We start from the raw sequence: 16,823 nt of genomic DNA on the forward strand, positions 1-16,823 counted from the left end.
GCAGCCTAAAAAACGAACCGTTATGAGCTTCTGCGGGGTGACCGGACGCTCTGGTCGTGTTGACCAGACGCTCCGGTCAATTTAACCCACGAACCAGTAAAAAATAGATGACCGGACGCTGGCAGGGTCTGGTCAGCACTGACCGGACGCGTCCGGACGCATAAAACCCTTACTGGAACCTTACTGGACTCGACCGGACGCTGAACCCTCAGGGTCCGGTCAGTACTGACCGGACGCGTTCGGTCGCAGATTCCCTTCTCTGGAACCTTACTAGAGTCGACCGAACGCTGCCTTTCAGCGTCCGATCACATGACCTCTTCAGCGTCCGGTCGCACCGAACGCAGATAGCTGATCAAATGAACTGATCGGACCCTGCGGCCAGCATCTGGTCGCACCGGGGCTAGCGTCCGGTCAGCATTTGACCCTCCATTCACTTCCAACTCTCGATCATATGTGAATGAAGTTTTGCTCCAAAGGATCTTAGGCATTCATAGGAGCTACCTAGAGCTAGTTTTAACAAGTGTGCACCACACCTAACTCACTAGACTCAACTAGGTCAAGCTACCCGTCCATACCCCTCTTAATAGTACGGCCAAAGGAAAAATAAAGTCCTAAACTACTCTAAGTGTCACTCCAACTCCAATCGACACTTAGAACTAGTCATCCTTAACCTTATCGTCCATCCTTTGAAAATCAAAACGATTTCCATCGTAGGGGCATGACAACTTTGATTGCCCAATTGATCTCCATTACCATGACCTAACTTAATTGTATCTACAAAACACACGTTAGTCATAGTAATCTTGTATTATCATTAATCACCGAAACCCAACTAGGGGCCTAGATGCTTTCAGCAGTCAATATGTTCAGCCTATTTCTTGGTTGGTTTCTGAGATGATAAGTCCGGCTAGTGCTGGTTTATTGTAAGAGGAAAATAGTATACCATGGCTGATAAACCCTGACTGAAACCAACAAGCGAATAGGCTGGTTGTGAGGACGATATATATAAGTAGAAGGCCCTCAGGATCTCCTTGGTTAGGCTATCTCCAACAACAACACCAAAAATACAAGACTCATTCGTCCTTTCGGTAGCGCTATAGGTAAAAGGTTTAATACATATTCGACATCTTCTCCAACAACAAGACCCAAAAGAGAATCATTTCTATAAATGAGTTTCCAAGGGAGAGGATGCCCATATTTGGGTTGTGCCTCTCAGGCAACCCAAAATAAGTCTCCCGTGTAGGTCTGTTGGTGGAGGCTGATTTTAGGTCTTTTGCTACCCATTTTAGGTTTAGGTGCCCATATGGGTTCCTTGTTGGAGACAGTCTCACTCACTAGTACAAATTAGCGTAGAGGATTGTGAGGGTGGGGAGCAAGAGTAGCGAGAGAGATTTGGGTCTCACTCACTGGCTTTGTTTACTACTGCTGCAGATGCTAATAGCGGTAGGCGACGGACAAAGAGGATGGATCCAATTGAGGACGACAGTGGGACGGGGACGAAGATGGGAAGAAGTGGAGAGGTTAAGCTTTGATTTGAGGGATTTTAAGGGGTGGGAGATGATGGAACCGTCTTTCTTCATCAAGACCAGTCTCCGGGGCAGGGTTGACCGGGGGTGCCCACCAGACCCATTTTTTTTTCCTTTTTGACCTTTTTTCAAATATTTTCACAAATACGCTCCTATCGATATCCTTTAAAAAATAGACCTGAGCTCAGCGCCATAGCAATTGGCGTTGAGCTTACATGTCTCGGTGCCATAGTCATTTGCGCCGAGGTGCAAGGTTATTTTCTGCATGACGTTGGCGTGGCTGCTTGCGTGGCGTGAACATGATGCCGGCTTGGCGCCGAGCTCGATGCCACTTTGACAGGCGCCAACCTGATTTGCAGGTGCAGCCGTCTGGCAATTGGAGAGAGAGAGAGAGGGGGCAGTGGAGTCCTAGCACGAGCATCGAAAAAACAAACATGCATTCATCCGCTGCAAGCGTGTGGAAAATTTCTCTCGTGCATGTGTATCAAGGATAGCTTTTTCACCCTTCCTGTTGTGCACAGTGGTCTATAGTACGCATGTCATGCTTCAACCTTTCTACTGCTTACTTCAATCTTTCTACTACTCTGTAGTTTCTACCAATAGCAATGCACATTCATAATTTAGAGTAGTGTTATATTAAAGTTTGTTAAGTTAAATCAAATTTATATTAAAAAATATATCAAAGCAAAATTCGGAAAAAGGGATTTGAGTAGGTTTAAAGAAAAATATTAATAATATTTATATTTCCAAATAAGTTTCTCATAAAAGTAGGTTCAATGATCTATCAAATGATTTTACTTAAATACTCACTCTATCTTAGTAAGAATGTAATTCTAGCACAGTGCCATATTTTAGTATTTTATTATAAAAAATACCCGTAAGCTGCAATGGAACACATAGTTTATTGAATGGTCACTTACACGACTTTTGGCTCGAAATTTATATATTTAACTAAAGTGACATGTGTTTCAATTCGTCTTTAAATCTTGCTCTAACTCTTACAAATATAAAAAGATCGGAGATTTATCCAACGATGCGTCGTATTTTAATTCATGCTGCGATTGAACTCTGTGGGCCATGCTCATATAACTTCAGATCAATTACTTTTTTATCAAAATCTGAGACACCAGAGTCCCCTCATTTGAAGGGAGAAAAAAGAATAGAAAACAATGTTAGACGTAGACTACTCGGCCGTAGAAATAAAAGAAGAAAACATGTATCCCTCATGTCTGCATTTTTTTTAATTTTAACATAGACAGTTAAAAACATAGGTCATACAATGGACTATCTGCAAGCTATTTGATGTTATGTATTTAGCCAAAATTAACCATGAATATCATTTTATATAGTATTTTCTTTCCATCTGATAGAAAACGGATCAAGCATAAATAAGATGAACATCGTTACAGTATTTTTTAAACCCATAAATATAAGTCATATACATTATATGTAACCATGATATTTTTAAAAACATTTGGTAAAACAGATTTTTCCTCCTAGTTAAAAAGAATGAAAGGCAGGCAAGGAACGACAAGGCAGGGAAGAGAGAGTAGGCATGCTGCTTTGATTCAGGGTAATACAACTACAACAACATTTTCTTTAGGACAGATATCGAACGCTAGAGCCACTCTCTTTTAGCGCATAGAGGGAGTATATCTATATCTATACCTACCTAATAATAAAGAGACAAAAAATTTGGCACATTTTTTTCGTCCAACTCCAATCTTTGTTTGGATTCTCTTTTTTGTTTTGTCCATAATCCTCTTTTCTTTTGAATGTTCCGTTCAATACGGAAGGACAACGGGGTGAGGGAGGAATTAGAAAGAAATATCGGAGTTCCAGATGCAAAGATATCATAGACAAAGAAATAGTGGAAGGGCTTAAATGGTTTTAGAAACTAATTTAGGGTTCCTAATGCAAAACTTTCTTTTTTCTTTTTCTTTTTTTTTCACTTGGGCCTGTTGTGGTGGGCCTCGAATTCGGCTCCAGGCTAGGCTGGCTGCACTGTGGGCTGGGCCGAAACCCATGGCCCAGCCACACAGTAGCTCTTTCCCTTCTTTTTTGTTTTCTTTTCTTCTAAACCAGTTGATAATTCTAAAAATCATAAAAAATCACAGAAAAATAAAAAAACAGTTTTGTTACACTCCCTTTGACTAGGGCTACACAGTAAATATATAATATAATATGTTTTTTAATAAGTATTTCAATGTATCAATAGATCTATGCTTTTATGTAATTAATTTGCTGAAATTTTTATCTATATATATATCTACCCTCACCGTGCTCTGAGTTTTTTACACATTCTAGATCTACCTATACCTAATATTGGGGGCTTACTCTGATATTGTTCCTCCTATATATTAATTAAAGAGCCCAAATTTGAGCCCATTTTTTAAGTCCCCTTCCCCTAACTATCCGATAGTGTAGTTTCTTTTGTCCGGCTTATATAACCTGTGCTCATGCAAATTAGAACAACTCACATCTAGCATGATACAGAGTCTGATTCAAGATGTATTGGGTTATGTATATGATCCGGATTTATGAGTCGTGCTTATACAAGTTAGAGCAACTCACGTCTAAAGATGATTAAGTTGAGTGTGAGCCAATGTCGATAGCTTAACTTGATATGGATACTTAGAGGGTCACCAAAGTCTAGATCTGGCCGCAACTAGTGGCTAGCCGGCACAACTGGGGGCAGCCCTGGAAAAACTAGCGTCAACCAGGTGCAATTGCAACCCACATCCACACCCTAAATGGCGTGGCCACATTTAGCGAGTCAGTAGCTGGCGGTAGGTTGATGGTGGCCGTTCTTGACTTGAATCGATGTACGGGGCTGGGACAAAGAAAATACACACGTGATGAAAAAACCGGGGAAACGAAGGAAACAACTTGCTATTGAATGCGGAAAGTTAGTTGGAGAAGAATTTTAGCAACTTCATCTTTCTATCTCGGCGAGTGTGATAATTGTCTCAGCTCATGACACCGGCAACACAATTAATTATTCTTCTGTTGCACACACGGGCATGTTTGCTAATGCAAAATAATATACTACAGAGAGGAAGGGTGTTGCTTTGTAGCGTAGGAGTACAATGCATGCTACGATAAATGCATCTCCGGCACTTATCCAATCCCACTCTTTATCCTTATAAAACTGTCATATTAGGAGAGATGAATCACCTTTTTCTTCTCCGGCGGTCTCCAATAACCCTCTATTTTTAGGCAGCCAAAAAAAAAAAACACTCAATCTTTCCTCAAATAGAAGGGGAGTTGCATGTCCCCCACCCCCCAAACTGTCACTCACCGCAATGTCTTCTTCCACCTCGTTCTGGGTTCCTCAATCCTCCATGGCGAGCGGCCGCGGGAGCTGCGCCCGCGTCGGCTTCCACATCGAGCTGCACGTCATATCGTGGGAGGAGGGAGACGGAGGCCGCAGTCCTGGCCCCGTGCGCCTCTGTCCAAGCCGCCGTCGCGCCATGGGGGCCGATCCGCGCAAGCGAGTGACGCTCCGGTGAGCCATGGCCGTTGTCTCCGAGCGCCATGACCAGATCGAGCTTGGTGGAGGGGGCGCGGCGCAAAGAAGAGAAGGGCCCCATGGCCGGGAGCGGAGGGGAGGAGGAAAGAGGCACCATAGATGGCTTGGGCTGCCTAGAGGTGGAAGGGAGCTGGGCGCGTCGGATGCCAGAGTCGAGCCTCGGCTGGGTGCAGTGGTGGCCGGGCCCGGGACGGGGCTGGCCGTGAGCACCTGTACGGCCGCCGCCGCCGCCGCCGCCGAATCCTGCGGACTCGCGGTAGGAGAAGAGGACGTGAGGAGAAAAGGAAAGATTTTTATTAAAAAAATGTAATCTGACATATGGGCCCCATATTTTAGAAGAGATTTTTGATGATCCGCGAGCACCTTCTCCGATAATTAAAAAGGAAGTATTGGTGGTCATCAATATGATCTATCGGGGATGAAGTACTAGAGGATTGCTGGAGAGAATAGATATGTTGCAAATCAGCCCTCGGAGTCAGGGCGTAGAGCTAATGATTTAGCCATTGATGGAACACTCTGATAGCTGGTCTCCCTCTTTTTGGTTTTGGGACACAGATTTTCCCCTCTCTCTCTCTCTCTTTTTCTCCTGCGTTTTTCTCTTTTCCTTTGTGGCACGCATGCCGGTCTGGTCTACCAGGGCGTATGGTATGGCATGAGGCCCATTCGCCCATTGCACGGAGGACACGCGTAATGGCAAGGGGAAGGGGAGGGGGAGGGGGAGGGGAGGGGCTAGCCTCTCCTTCCGCTACTGTATCCCTCCAGATTAATTGCGTGCCCAGCATAGACGGGTACCAATTCTGGGACGAGGTATGACCTGCCCTGCAATCGCTGCGTTGTACACGTATTGCCACCAACCTAGAAAAAACTATTCACATTGATGGGAAACGTTTGAAAAAGCTAGCCACGTTCGTTGAATTTCCTGGATTTGTTTCCAGCAAAGTTTGGCCCTATCCGGCTTATCCATATTCAATTTCTTTTTTTTAATTGAAATAGTATTTTTCTCCCATAATAATTCAGCTGAAATAGTATTTTTCAGGCAATTTCAGACCAGCGAACGAGGCCAACAAGACGTACATGGATTATTTACGGGTTTCACATGCAAACCGTTCGGCTGATCAAGTGTGGACTTATTTCAGCTTGTTTCAGCTTATTCTCTCTCACATAATACTATCGAATCATTCGAAATCATCCGAAAACTGATGAGCCGAACGGGTCGTTCAAGCCGCCTTTCCTAATTCACTCTAACTTCTTACCACCCTCCTCGTGGCAGGCAGCCTGTTCGTTTCGTCGTAAACGATCGTGGATTATTTACTGCTGGCTGGTTTGATGTAAAAGAAAAATATTGCTCCAACTTATAATCCACAATCGTATACGAGCAAGCGAATAGGCTGAGGGTCGTTCAAACTACATTAGCTGCTGCGTAGAAACTAGAGTCAGAAATCAGAAGAAGACATATTAAAATGGATTAATTTAAACCATGTCATTGGCCCTGTTCGCTTGTCTCATGAGCCGTACTGTTTTAGCGAAGAAACAATGTTTTTCTCTCACAATAAATCATTGAACAGTACTTTCAGCCATGGCTTTTTGGCAAAGTGAACAGAGCCATTATAAAATATCACGGTTTAAAAATAAAATATTTTTAAACCCTGATATTTTATGAGGGAATTACTTGTAAGGTCATGTGAAACCCACTTATCCTTCTATGGCCATGAAAAGTTCAAAATTCATATGACCCTGTGTTCAAATTTATGTGCCATATACGACGCTATGTCACTTTTGAACGCTAACACCGTGTAATGTGAAATGACCAGAATAGCCATGTTCTAGAAAAATGCACCTATTCCTCATTTGACACTGCTTCATGTGATGTTAGAAAATATACTTGTCGCCTCCATGGCACTGCCTATTTCTATGTTTTATTTGGATATTAAAATTCATCCACATTATGGCCTCGTTCGGCTTACCTCATATTCGGCTTGTTCGGCTTGTTTTTTCAGCTGGAACAGTGTTTTTCTCTCACAACAATTCAGCCAGAACAGTGTTTTCAGCCAGAACAGTATTTTCAGCCAGTTTCAGCCAAGATTTAGACTAGCGAACGGGGCCTATATTAATGTGGTCAAAATTTGCAAATAATTTTGTTTTGCTAATATGCATTGTTGAGCATTACAATTCATCCACATTATAGAACCGTGGTTAATATTTTTCAAAAAAAAATGTATTACTAGTTTGCATTACTTATGCAATAAAATTCATCCACATTATATAAATAAAAAAAGATCGTATTGCTTCCCAGTCGAGTACCCTGCGCACAACATTTCAGGAGAGAAAATACCATGTACATTGAGCTATACACACAGCATTTCAGGAGAGAAATAGCATGTACATTGAGTTATACATTGGAGCAACGAATATTCCAGCTAATTGAGGATATAGCCCGTTGAACACCACATAACTCTAACTGAGGATGCCAGCAACGAATATCACGAAAAAAATGCATAGAGCGTGATTTAGCAACTGTCACTGTTAGAGCAACTTTAGGAAACTCTATGTATCTTTCCTAAATGCTAAGAATAGAAATTTTGGTGAAAAATTACCCTCCAATGGTTTCTCTAAATGGTTATCTAAATATAGCTTATCTTCTATTCCTAATTTTTCGCTAGTAAAAAATAGAAGACGAGAATAGCTCACTGTGCACGATATAGAAAAATTGTTGGAAAATAAAAAGATATAGGAAACGATTTTTATGCAAATGACTCGTCAAATGATGATTTAGAGAGTGTGATTTAGAAAGATTTTTGAAGATGCTCTTAAGATGAAAAGAAGAAAAATGTTGCAGACTTCACGTCAAGCATCCTGGACCGCGAGCCCTGGCCGCACGCCCGCCTTGAGGCCCCGAGTCTAAACAGCGCCCCCGACCTAGAGCTAGAGGCCGCGTGCACTGGCCGTGCCCCCGGGCGTGAGGCTACGAGCCCAAGCCGCTAGACCGCGAGGCGGCCGTGTCTCTGGCCTGGACAGCTCCACGTGCCCTTCGCCTTGCCTGCTGGCAACAACGGCCGCCGGCTTCGCAGGATCTAGGGTTTTGGGGAGAGACTTAGAAAGCTCGAGAGGAAGAAGACAAAAAAGGAATAAAATTCAAACAAAATATCATATAAGGAATTTTAAAATTTCCAGGGCCATAGAAGGTATAAGTGAGTTTCCCGGGGCCTTACAAGTAATTCTCTCATATTTTATTTGTTTCAAAATAAATTACACTTATATTTTATTTGTTTCAAAAAAAAAATTATCACTATTTGAAAATCTATTATTACTATTCGTTTATTTAGAAATATGCCGACCAATTGTCAGTGTACCTGATTCATACTATTCTCTATGTTTTTGCAACGTTAGGCTCACTTGTAGGTGTACGCAATGATGAATGATACACATTTTTGGTATGAACCAAACTACCTCTCCTAATCTCTCTCTCAAGCGCACTTACAAGTGGGGCGCATGCCATCCCCTTCTTCACTCCCCGTACATCTCCCTCCTCACTCTCTCACTCGAACCAGTTGCCGGCTTCGTGCTGCTTGCTGGCCATGTCCGCTCCATCCTTCTCCTTCCTCTCTCGTCAACACCGCAAGCTACACTTGTGCTCGCCACCTCCAAAAGTCATGCTCGCACGTACTGTTCATCAACCCCGTGTGTTGTGTTGTGCTTGAGCTTGCTACATCCATGCCTGAACAAGTCACACCTCTTGTTCTCACCTGCACGTATAGTTCATCGGTTGGCGCATGCCTCTCCCATGGTGGTCGCCTAAGGATGACGAGCTGCATCTCAAACACGCCGACGACACATCCCTGGTGAGCTCGAAGGAGCAGGAGCGGCCAAGGACAAGAACCTAGCCAATGGTCTAGCTCTGACCTCTGGCGAGCGCGCACAGCCACAGCACGCCGGTCCGCGCACACTGCTGCACACCAAGTCACTATGCTACTGGGCCAGGCTATTGCATGCAACGCCGCCGGACACGCTACCGATGTCGAAGCAAGCCGCAGCACACCCGAGGGTGAAGCTCGATGGAGCCGTTAGTTTCGCTGGTCGAAACATTGTTCTAGTTGATTTGGTGTGAGAGAAAAATACTGTTTCAGTTAAAAAAAATCTAAAAAGTACGAATTATAAGACAAACGAACAGGGCCAATAAACAATCACTGCCGACCCTATCACTACCGAAATTTTAAAACATACACTGATAAACACATCACCGCCGGTTCATAAGGAAAAAACCTATCATTGTTGGATTTTCTTAACAGCCGACAGTGATAGATATTATCATTGTCAGTTGGATATATAATCCGGTAGTGATGTCAGTGTCGGCCAGTACAACCAACCGGTACCGATCCATATCTTCCAGACCCAAAATTTTTATATAGCCCAGTTAACTCATCACTCACGTCCATCCACCCATACCTCTCTCCTCTCTCTCTCTCTCTGTCGGTAGGCTTCCCAAAATTCCTCCTCCCCATCTAGCTTTCACGTACAGACCGGCGCGGGCACGAGACCGCGGCGTGGTCGACCGGCGATCAGCGTGAGCACGGCCCCGCGACTCGGGCAACCAGTGATCGGAGCAAGCATGGGCGGGCGGGTGACCGTGGTTGGCTCACGTGGATCCACCTCGGCGATGAGCAGGCGAGAAGCGCCGACGGATTCTTCCTCACGATACTCTTTCTCTCCCCCGACAATCTTGCCTTCCCGGTGCTCTTTATCCTCTCTCTCTCTCTCTCTCTCTCTCTCTCTCTCTCTCTCTCTCTCTCTCTCTCTCTCTCTCTCTCTCTCACTCTATCTCCTTAGATCTGTCATGGGGGCGGCGACTGGGGGGGGGGGGGCGGCCTCAGATCTTGCGTTGGAGCAGTGAGGGGCGGCCTTTGGCGTGAGACCAAGCTCACCCATCCCAGCGGAATCTCACTCTCTCCCCCTCTTGGCCTCCCCTCCTCTCCCTCTATGTTGTATGGGCTTTCTATTCAGATGATGGTGGATAATCTGAAGTCGCAAATACTAACTTTTGGTTATATTTTACCTAGGCAAGCCCCGGTGCATAACCCCTACTTTTCTGCACTTTAAATTATACTTGTGCATTAAGTTTTAAGGAGTTGAATGAAATCCACTTGCATATAGGGCGGCCTTTGGCGTGAGACCAAGCTCACCCATCCCAGCGGAATCTCACTCTCTCCCCCTCTTGGCCTCCCCTCCTCTCCCTCTATGTTGTATGGGCTTTCTATTCAGATGATGGTGGATAATCTGAAGTCGCAAATACTAACTTTTGGTTATATTTTACCTAGGCAAGCCCCAGTGCATAACCCCTACTTTTCTGCACTTTAAATTATACTTGTGCATTAAGTTTTAAGGAGTTGAATGAAATCCACTTGCATATATATATATATATATATATATCTTTATCCTATGAGTCTTACTAGTATTATAGGATCATGTAGATTACTATGCTACAGGACTCCGATAGAAGTCGAGTGATTGCTTGTCAGTCGCGAGAGATAGGAAATATATTACTGTATTATTATCACTTGGAATATATATAAAATGGTAGACAGGAAAATGGTGACCGGGTAGGGATATGGTTTGGGTATTGGTGGGTGTAAGAGGTTGTGTCCTACGACCACGGGGCATAGCTTGGTTACACTGCTTTCCCTATCTATGTCGGTTAAGGACCGGCCGTTGCATTGGACGCTAGACAAGTCACAAACTTATTATCCCGAGCACATACATGGGTATGGGTGCTTGGAAGACCTGTTACTCTCTTGTCATGGGTTTCGGCTCTTTCCGGACCGACTATTAGGGTGGTTTTTGGGTTAGGAGGTCCTTGCACCGCACCGAGTCCGGGACTCTAGGGCGGGGGTTTGGAGTCCCAGTTTGGACAGGGCCTGGACCCCATGATAGGAGGGCAGTGGGTTGGTCCTGCTTATGCTTGGGGTACAAGCGGGGCGTGTGTTTTTGGGGTACCCAACTAGGGGCATTGATTCGTGAATTATCGGCGTTCCGGTATGACTTGTCTAAACTCTAGCATCGTAGTAAGAACTGGAAGATGAAAGATGGTAAAATGAAATCTTATTGCTTACCACCTACTTGAAAGTAGCACAGGTGCTTACATAGAATGGTTAGTTAATGAACTAATGCGACTGCTAATAAAAATTGAATATAAGGACGCACACTTAGTAATGCTTCCTGCAGATGCAATAAACCCACAAAGCTAGATAGCCTTGCATATCCTTGGAGTCTTTTCTTTCCTCCTATCAGGTAAGTCTTGCTGAGTACAATTGAGTACTCAGGGTTTTATTTTCCCCCTATTGCAGGTGACAGGTGGATGCTAGAGCTGACTCTTGTGTGTAGATTCCTTCTGGTGGGCTCAGAGAGGATTTTCGTTACGCTTTGATCATAGTTTTTATTTATAACTCTCACCAAATGTTTTTATAAATAGAAGTTCTATAATCTGTTGTCATAGTTTATTTATCATTGCTTCATCATGCCATGAATAGCTATTTATTTCCGCTGTAATCCTGATCACATGTTTATATTCCGCTGTTGACTTAAATTGTTCATAACTCTGATAATATGATTACATTTCACTATTATAACAATAAATATTATACTCTAATGTTGTATTAAAAGTGATGTAAGAAATAGTTAAGAATGACGTAAGCTTTATTCTCTCATTTGTGATCCTGATGGAAAAATGTGGATTTTTGAGTTCTCCCCTAGGGTGTGCCCGACGAAAGTGTGTAATTTAGTGTTCTCCCTTGAGTACTTAGTGTCTAATGGAAGAGAAGCACTCCTGGGAGGCATTGGATTAGGAGGTTCTACCACAGGTGGTATCAGAGCATAAATGAGGAAATAAAGCTTCAAAAACCTTTCCTAAAATAAATTTTGACAACTAATTCTTTTCAAAAGAATAGGACATTTGTATTCAAAGTTATATAAGTAGCCCTATTACTATGGTTATGTACTCAGGATAGATGGCACTCTGCTAACTTAGGTAGGCTTAATCAATTTTTCTGCAGGTACACTGACCCGAGCATAGTTCGATAGTATCGACTAGTTACAGGGAGAGAACGCTGTGCTAAAAATATGAAAACGGTTGCCCTATATGTTGGTAGCAGTGGAAGGACATATAGGACGTGCATTCATGCATATCTTGCTTATGCATTGTAGTGCCCGTATTGCTTGCAGATACGCCCTCCATAGGTGCCACGCGTGTCGTATTGTGCATGACTGACTCGTTCCTGTTCTAGAGTTATTTTTGTACTGTGGCTTCGTGCTCTGCGTTCACCCATGGTTCACGCCTGTCATGACCCATGTCTCCCCGTACCCTTTTTTGTGCTCTTGTTGAACCCTTGCCCTATAGTTGTACTAGTCAGTAATGGCCTCAGACATCGCTCGCCTCAAACGCATGGAATTTTGGTCGAGTCATTCATAGTGATCCCATGCAGGAACCCTGGTGGACTGCGCTAGGACCACTGCTCGCTCTGCCTTTTATAAGCTAGGCTTGGTTTAGCCATTGGTACCATAACTCGGTGCACTTTAGCTAGTTTAGCTTTTCCCTTGAGCAAGCTTTCCGCTTAGTCCTTCCTTCCCACCACCGCTAGGGATGGTAGGAGCCTGGGTTAGTAGCTACTGCTTGAATATTGAGGGTTTTCCTAGAATCCTGCATGCCACCCTACAAAAGCTTAGAGTCAAAGATCATGCCGAGTATGAGGGCCATGAGTATGAGGAGCATGACATCGAGCGGTGTGAGGTTACCATCTACATTAGGAAGAGTGAAGAGTTCTCCGACATCACCAAAGCCTAGAATGTGACCACAACCAGGTTTCGCTTCATCGACACCTACGAGGTTGTGGCCCACAAAGCCTTGTGGTACCTTTGCCAGATCTATGAAGAGTCCATTGCCCATACCCCCATGAGGTTCTTTCCACCATTGGACAAGAATCGGCGGGCATGGAGGGCTTGCATGGAGGCTTTGCAAGGGCAGGATGCACAAGAGGACAGTCCAACTGTGGTGCACTTGACCACGTACCTGCTTGCTCTGGATGAGTAGTATGATCGGCAAGCCTCAGAGCTAAGGACGTGCCTCCGATGAGCCAAGGAAGCTGAGATCTTCTCTAGGATGCTATAGGTGCAACTTGCCGAAGCGCATGCCAGTGTTGCAACTATTGAGAGCCAGGACACTGCCATATCGGAAGCCTTAAAGGAGGCTAAAGATTGGCATGTCCATCAGCTAGGTGAGGCCAATCTTATCACCAGGGCCAAGCAAAGGATGCTGGTTGCAGAAAGGCAGGGTTCCTCGGTCTTAGAGGGGATCCCTATCCACCTGCCAGAAAGAAGGAGAACCGGTGTTGCAGTGTTGCCAGCACCTCCACCCTTAGAAGTGTCAGAAGTAGAGCCCTTGATCCCTCTCACTCAGCCACTGCCAAGAGAAGAGGTAGATCTGTAGCCAGGGCAGTAGAAGAAATCCACCAAGCCCAGGAATGAAGATGCATGGTCCTAAGTAGATTAGTTGCCTTAGGATGTTGTACCCATAGTAGTAGTGCTTTTCATTACTGTCCTTCGGTATTGTACTCTTGCCGTTGTTGTCATCCATAGTTGTTGAGATCGTCCGACCATGGGGAATGATGTGTCGTGAATGGGAGACTAGATGCCTATATGATGTACCCATATCAGACCGTTTAGAATATGCATTTTGTTTATTTCGCTGTGTTATTGCGTTCATCTACCTTAAGTTTTGTTAGAAGTGCTTAGAGTTTTCAAGGGCGATGTTACGTGGGTTACAAGAGAAGTTACCATTTGGATACTGGTAGACCAGCCGTGATTGGATAACATATGACACTGTATCGACTAATTATGGATGTCTCAGCAGAACACTTGAATCTCTTTAAAACCAATCCATCATTGGATTTGAATTTCTTGTCCCTTGTTGTGAAGGGAACCCTTGTTGTTTGAATCTTCCCTTACAATACTCCCCTTACTCTGTGGTCTATGACCCCACTGCCTTCATGGTGTGTAAGTTGGTAATAGTTGCCTGGTTAAAAGCTTATGGTGCCACGATGAAACCAAGGGCTCCCTATGGAATAGCTACCACATGGTGATGCTGCTCGGCACATGCTAGTATCGAGGTTGTTGACCAAGTACCTTTACCAAGTTACACTACCGTACCGCTTTTGCTACAAATAATTTCCTTGGAAATGTTTAGGTGTTCAAATGGGAAATCGACAACGGGTTGATGAAATAGTGTTCTCTCTAAGTAAACAATAGGAGGTGGTTTTAGAGGAAGAAAGTATGACATGATCTTAGTCTACATGAAAGACGGATGTGGTCGAGTAAGTGAAAGAAAAAGAAGATTAGTAAGGAAAGTTAGCCTCAGGTAGTTGAGAGTGATTGTAAAAGCCTGAGTGGACGTCATGTCACAAGCCTTGTGTTTAGTTGACCGCACTACGCATGTTGGGTTATTGCACTACGTGCCCTATGGACGCTGTCTGTGTCGGGCCCATTAGCACCCCATTTTTGCGTGGCCGTGGCATCATGCCGCACCCGTTGTCCTTGTGCACTGTGCATTTTTCCTTTTCCCCAGCATCCGGTCGGATCTCGACCTCCACGCCTCGTCCCCACAGCATTACTCATTTGTGTACCTCATCCACGCCGTCTCCACTTTCGGTGTGTTGCGCCCCACCTACATTCGCCACTATAAGATACCCTTGGTCCTTGCTCTTCTTCTTCATCCTCATCCCTTTGAACCCGATGCAGAGCTATGAGATCCAGTCGTTATCGTGGAGCTAGGTTCATCAGTTTGAGGTGATGGCATAATCTGAGAAGAAAGGATCTGGTTTCGTCAAAGAAGTTCAAGTCTACCATTGGTTAGTCAATCTTAGGGTTCATGATGTTTGACTTCTTAGTTGACTGTTTCTAGATCTGTTGGACCTACGCCATATTTTGGACCTCATTATCTTGTTGTTTCTCCATTGCCCTTGCCTATCTTGACTTCTGGATTAAGTCTCAGTTGTATTAGGTTACTCTTGACCATGTATCCCTAAATCCCCGTGTGGTTTAGTATTCAAAGTCATATAATCTTTCATGTGATCTCTGATCTACGTAATGTAATCGTGTTCCCCTCTTCTGATTCTTGCTATGAATCTCGGAACGAGATTCATTTTAAGGGGAGTTGGTTGTAACACTTCTGGTGTTACGAGCTTGTTTAGCACCGTGATTTAGGCCTAAGAAAATTTTTTAAAATGATTTTCTTGGATTTTAAAATTTTAACTTATATTTAAAAATATCCGATAACGATTCTAGCAAGTAAATAGCGAATGGCTTGTTCTGTTGGATCGAGTATGAAAGCAATTTTTATAAACAAAATAAAATATAGTTTGTATTTAGTACTTGAATAAATCTAGAGCGCAAGTTTAATAAAATAAAATGCAACTCTTGTTTTGGTAAGTAAAAGTTATTCAATAGTATATATGATAGCTCAAAAATTGAATCCGAGATTTAAACTAGAACTTTTCATGAGTCGACGAGAAATAGGATTTATGTTCGAAAGGTCAATTTTGGCAAAGCATGTTAAGCAAAATAGTTCAATAGTGCTTAAGTATTTCGCTCCTATGGGTTAGTTTGTAGTATGGGCTAGGTTATGATATACTTGTTAGTTGATATCGATAGGATTTAGATCTTTGGTGTTGCCAATGACATATCGCTGTTCACATCCGTGCCGCGTCGTCTCACATGCAGGCAGGCGGCCAGCAGAGCCACACAACACCCATGTGTTCAGCTGCTGCCTGATCACTCACGTCCTTGCCTCACTGCCATCCTGGCTGCTTGAATACGGTGGTGCACCCCCCCTGCTTTGAATCAGTCATTTGATTTATTCACGTTGCGTCGCGTTGTTGGGTCCCATCGTCGTGTCGCTGCTCCCTCTCCCTCGCGTCCTTTCTCAGAGAGCGTCTTAATGAAAGTTCGCTAGGCTACTGTGCCTCTGCTTGTCTGTTGCCTGCGCCACTGTCTTTCTCTACCTCGCTTGCATCGTGTCTGAGTAATTAATGGTAGCACCTGCAGCCCTGCAACGGCCCATCTTTTAGAGCACTAGTGGCCAATGCAACTTTACAACACCAGCTGCTGAGCCTTCATAGCTACGATAGGCCTTTCTTCCTCGCCTTCGACCGCTTGCACCCCGGCGTCCATGCTCGGCACCCCTGTGACCACGCCGCCGGGGGTGCCACCGCCATGCTGCTACTTTGCCCCATGGTTCCGCCCCTCCTACTGTCGTCCGCTCTAGGAGCCGCTGCTGCCCCACAGCATGCGTTGTGGCTGCGTACCTCCCTACGCCGTTCGTCTCCGCTGCTGTGCCTTGCAGTGCGGTACTACGTGAGCCCGAGCCCACCACCACCACATCCACCTTGCTTACCTCTGCACCCTGCTCGTGCCCGCCCTGGCTGGCCGGTCGAGTGAGTCACCGTACTGCTGGGCCATGGCCACCATCACCGCTTCCATCGCCTGCCAAGGAGAACCACCTACGTTACCCGCGCCACTCCACCTCCGCTGCTACGTCCTTGCAGCACCTCCGCCGCTCACCTCCCGTTCACCGGAGCCGCGCGCAGCTCTGCCTACCAAGCCACAGCCACGCTCGTGTCATAATGGCTCCTGCCCATTGCGCCTAGGCCATAGTGCTCCATGCCACCGTAGAGCCTGCCCACACCGATTGTCGTGCTGCGCTAACCATGGGTGCTCCGTGGCTG

This window comes from Miscanthus floridulus, chromosome 7 (genome assembly GCF_019320115.1).
Source record: "Miscanthus floridulus cultivar M001 chromosome 7, ASM1932011v1, whole genome shotgun sequence".
Lineage (NCBI taxonomy): Eukaryota > Viridiplantae > Streptophyta > Magnoliopsida > Poales > Poaceae > Miscanthus > Miscanthus floridulus.